The sequence below is a fragment of the Vicugna pacos genome, unplaced genomic scaffold, assembly GCF_048564905.1.
Source record: "Vicugna pacos unplaced genomic scaffold, VicPac4 scaffold_18, whole genome shotgun sequence".
Lineage (NCBI taxonomy): Eukaryota > Metazoa > Chordata > Mammalia > Artiodactyla > Camelidae > Vicugna > Vicugna pacos.
The window spans coordinates 6,405,242-6,410,638 of NW_027328739.1; the positions used below are offsets into that span (position 1 = coordinate 6,405,242).

The 5,397-nt window shown below is 47.2% G+C and overlaps 1 pseudogene; it reads right to left on the minus strand.

Annotated features, from left to right (window-relative positions):
- Positions 1–4,023: 4,023 nt before the first annotated feature.
- On the minus strand, positions 4,024–4,145 carry LOC116277841 (U4 spliceosomal RNA; annotated as a pseudogene).
- Between the last annotated feature and the right edge of the window lie 1,252 nt (positions 4,146–5,397).

Sequence of the window (5,397 nt, forward strand, 5' to 3'; positions counted from 1 at the left end):
AGGGGGAAGAAGATGCCCCGCAAACTCTCCGCTGCAGCGGCCACTGCAGATCCATCCACGGCAGATCGAGTGACTTATTCCACAGAGTGGCGGCTAGAGCCACTTTCTCATCATGTCGGATTCAGCTGGACCCCAGAGGGACGGTGGCCAGGATCAGCTCGGCCACTGCAGCCTGGGTGCGCCCAGCACTGGGTGTGTCCGCAGAGGGCAGTGGCGCAGTAGGTACCCGGGCTGGCCCTGGGCGAGCGGGGCAGCCTGGCCGTTACTCCAGCACCGGCGCTGGGATCAGGCTGCCCGGGTTCAAATCACGCTCTGCGTTCATGAGTGATGACAATGGGGCACGTTTGTAACCCCTCCGCGCCCTCTGAGATGAGCGAGATGCAGCCGCCGCCCACCAGGAGGGCTTCAGGAGTGAGCACGGGTGAGGCGCGCAGGGGGTGTCTGGCTCGGGGTGCTGTTCCGAGCCCCCAGCACCCACGTGCTACAAATGCCGCTTCCTAGGCCCCGTCGCTGACCCACAGAATCCGAATCTGAATTTCAGCACGATTCCTGTTGACAGCAAACGTCGGAGAAGGGCTGCTGTGTGAATGCTGGTGTTGGTATTTCCGGCTGTCTTTAACTAGCTAAGGGTGAAGGTGAGAGGGGCATTCCTGCTGGTTTTCTTTTCGGTTCGAGGCTCTGAGCCCCAGGGAGAGACTTCGTGCTCTCCGACCCAGGCCTCTGATTATTCCAGCTTCTTGGTGGCCGGTGGACTCTGTTCCTGTATTGTCCTCAGCCTGCCAATTGACCTTGAATGTCTCCTTTACATCTGTATCCTGACATTTCCGACCCCATCAACTTGTTTAACCCCGTCTCCATTAGTGCTTGTCAGCTCTGTTGAGTGTCTTAAATTATACACCATATCCGATGCCTTTCCAGCTCAGCTGGAAGGTTCTAAGCCCAAATGCCCTCCTTGAACAAAAGAAGAATATTAGGAACATATTAGGAGGAATAAGAAAGTTGGGGTTATTTAAAACCTCCCTCCGAGGCTCCCCGTTGCACTGAAACATTTGGTTTTTATAGTTGGCTTCAAGAGGCAATTTTCTATCAGATTTTATAGCAGAGAAGAGAGCTCAGCCTTTAAAGAATGCAAAGGTCACCAAAGAAAAATTTGCTCTATTTATGGCATCGATGTGACATTTGGATCTCCTTTTAGAAAAGAGTCATTGCCACACCTGCTTGCTTTATTTCACACCAGATGATCTTTAGTCAAGAGGTTTGGAAACTGAGACCTTCCATAGGCATTTATGCCAGGCTTCTCCCCGTTCGATGATGCTTGGCCAATAGTGCAATGAGAACGAATGACACCAGGATGCCAGGGCCCGTGGTATGTGGTGACTTTGGAGGGCTGTAACAGTCTGTGAAAGGGACAGAAGTGTTTCAAGGGCACACTGGTGCCTGACTCCAGTAGGTACAGCCTGGCAGAGAGGCAGGAAGTCACAGCAGTAAGCTTCGTCTCCTGCCACGGATCAAATTGGAAAAGAGGAGAGGTTGGTTGGTTGTAGACTGTGAGAGTCACGTGACTCACAAAGCATGTCTGTCCTGGGTGTCTGAGAGGCTTGGGAGGGTTTCACGGCCATCCGCAAGTATGGATGGCGCTCAGGAAGCAGCCGAGGGGCAGAAAGGAGGAGTAATAACACAGACCCCGAGATCAGAGTCACGTGGGAGGAATACATGTATGTATACGAGATGGAAAGAAGCTTGATCTCGGGGTGAACTGAAGGTTCCAAACACGTAACAGAGGAAAAGTTACTTCTGTCTAGTCTAGAGGGGTCAGGACCGCTTTGAGAAGCTGGGGTTGGATCTGGGTTGGACTTCTGAGAATCAGTTTATACTCGTGTGTTGCACTCACAGTCTTGGAAAGGGGGCCACCAAGTAACTCTTTTTTTTTACCCTTTCAAACTCAAATATGTGAGGAGAAAAAAATTGGAGCCGGACCCTTGGGGAGAATAAAAGCTTTATTACTGATGGAAAGTCAGTCGGAGGACGTGAGGGATGTGTGGTCGCACAATGTATTTCAGTACTGTGCCGCTGACGTAGGCAGAATTAGCTGCCATTTACGGGAAGAGCTGGACAACCACAGGCCACACTCCACAGGGACAGGGTCTCACAAGGCAGAGGGCAGACAAAATTCTCCTTGTCTGCAGGCAGGCAGCTAGTAAATAGAGCCCTGAGGTGCTGTACCATGCTGGCTTAGCGCTTTCTCCAAAGTTCACAAGTTCAGAAAGTCATTTCTAGGGGGAGGGTATAGCTCAGTGGTGGAGTGTGTGCTTAGCATCCATGAGGTTCTGGGTTCACTCCCCAGTACTGCCACTCAAAAAATAAACAAATAAATAAACCCAGTTTACCCCCCTCCTCCAAAAAAAAAAAGAAAAGTCATTTCTTCTTCCTTGGAAATATACCCTCTCCCTCATCCACCTGCCTGATACTTACCAGGGTTTATTCTATTTTTAATGGACTCTTGGCTTCTGCATAACCCAAGTGAACAATAACATCATTTATCTTTCTTTAAATCAGTATATTTCTGTGATATTGGGGTCTATACACATTGAATGGATATATGGCGAGGGTTTCTTCTTGTGAAACTGGTTTTTCTTTGTTTGATACAATCTTACAATCATAAAAATAAAGCATTAGAATAAAGATTGTATTACTTAAAAATTGTGACTTCTCTCCCAGACCCATAGCTATATTCTACCCTCATGCTTACTGTGGTTACTGTCCCGAGGGTCTTGATGCAGATGATGGCTGGAGACCTCCTTTTCCATCAGCCTGATTGAGATCCACTGATAAGACACCACGTGATAAGACAAGAGAAGACTGAGCAGGAACAAGAACACTGCAGTGTTTGGATTGTTCTGTGGAAGGCACGTGAGAGTTACTCTGAATGGCCTCAAGTGCTTATAACTAAGAGCAAAGCCCAGAATTCATGTGGAGATATTTTACATATAGAAGGAAGAAGTTTTCCAATGGTGTGAGTCACTTAAATACTGAAGAGGGCTGTCTTGGGAGCTTGTGAATTTCCGATCTCTAGAAATTTACAAATCAAATAAAAGGGATTTTTTAAAAGGTTATTTTAAGCAACACATGGCTGGTTGGCTAGATCAGAAGCTCCTAAAAGTCTGGTTTATTTGTTTCTTTTCTTTGTTTGTTTGTTTATTTTTATTAATAGACTTTATTTTTTTAGACCAGTTTCAGATTTACAGCAGAATTGAGCAGAAAATACAGAGTTTGCACACAGCCCTCCCCACCCACACACATATACTCCCCTACCCTCAGCCTCCCTCATCAGTGTGGCATATTTGGTACAATCGGTGAATCAACATGGACACATAATTATCAGCCAAAGTCCATAGTTTACATTTGGGTTCACTCTTGATGTTGTACATTCTATGGGTTTTGACAAATGCATAATGACATGTTTGGGGAGAGGGAGGGAGGGAGGAATGAATAGATGGAGCACAAGGGAATTTTAGGGCAATGAAGTTATGCTGTATGATGCTATAGTGGTGGCTACATGAAATTATGCATTTGTCTAAAAGCCTGTTTTAAAACTAGTGGCTCACTGGCTGTTTCAGATGAACCCAGAGATTGTGTAAAATACAAAGACTTCTGGATGGATGCTATGATGCAGTGAGCTTGGGGAGAGCCTCATGATACAGGTCAGAGCTTCCCGATGGCGTTGAACAGTGTGTCATGAATGAGCTTGTGGGAGTGGAGGCAGCCCCTTGGCCATGGAGCCTCGCTATAGTTTAAACCCAAACCTTTAGTAGGAAACAAGAATAAGTGATTAATGGATGACTAGATCTGTTCCCCCAGCTTTCTCTTTAGCTATTCTGCAAGTGGACCACATGGGCAAGATAACGTCTAGAGAAAAATCACAGGAGTCAGTAAGTCTGCAGGCAATGGAATGTGATGAAGAATCTAACCCCCACCCTAAAGATTAACTGAGACGCTCTCCCTTTTTTCTTCTTCTTCTTCTTCTTTTTTTTAACGCCAACTATATTTCAAGTTGTCATGGAGGGGTATTGGGAAAAGTTTTCAATTAGCAACAGTCACCCCTTGGATAAACCTCACTGGCTATGATACTGCCACTGCGCAAAAATGGTTTCCCCCTTTTCCCCTTAAAAACTCATGGTTGAGCAGAATCCTTGGAGTTGGCTTTTGGACATGAGTCTACCTTCTCCCAAGGTTGCAGTCCTTCTAAATAAAGTGACCTTTCCTTTCTGACCCACACTTGTCTCTAGAGTATTGGCTTTCAAATGGTGAGATGCTAAACCCAAGTTCGCTGTGACTAGAGGTCCCCCAAGACCACTCACGGTCGCTAGGGCCCAGAGGATTCAGGAAAGCTGTCTTACTTGTGGTTAAGGTCTGTTGTGAAAGGACACAGATTAATACCAAGAAAAGAGAAAGATGTAAAGGGCAAAGTCTAGGAGAACCCAGGGGCCATTGTCTGCTCAGTGGAGTTAGACAGGGATGTACCAAATTCTCTCAGCAATGACATGTGACAACATGTGCAAAGCACTGTCGTCAGGTAAGCTCCCTCAAGCCTTGGTGTCCAGGGTTTTAACTGGGAGGGGAGGGCATCAGTCAGGCATCAGCGCCTGAGTGATACAGCGTGGTCCAAGACCTCACTCTTACCAGGAAGGTAATTCCAAGGGCTCAGAGCTTTCTTTTTTGAGCCCTTCCATCTAAACTTTAATAATATGGCTTCTGATCATATAATGCAGCATACATTTCTGACAACAAGTAAAAAAAAACCCATTATGAGAGCACAGTTCACAGAGTGTACCAGGAGCCATCACATTTCCCCCGTATAACCACTCGCTCCTCTGAAGCCCTGATGTCACTGGGCAGTCTACAGGGAGAAAGCTCCCCCAGCCAGCTCCAACCTTGGTCCCACCCCGCCCTTCACAGGCTTTAATAAAGGGGTTCCTTGCTGTTCTGGCGGGTAGAGATCACCCCAGCAACTTCATGACTCTGCTCTACTGTCATGTCCCTGTCTAAAAATACCACATAGGCGCATGTCAAGGACCAGTCCTCTCTTTGCAATGCTCAGTGTGTGAGTAACCCGAGCTGTGGAGTTGACCCTTCACGGCACAGGGCTACAGGTGTGGTCTGAGATATCGACCAGCCCCTTCGGCCCTCAGGAGGCCGGTGCCCTGAGGCCAGGTACCACAGCAGTCCCTTTGGCACTTAGTTAGGGTCTGATGCAAGTGTTGTAGGAAAACATTGAGAAGCCCTGATTTATAAATAATTCCCCAGGTGATTCTGATAAGCAGTAAGACTTGAGAGCTCTGGGACTAAATGATCGTTAAAGATTTTTTGGGGGGAGAGTGTAGAGCTCAGTGGTAGAAC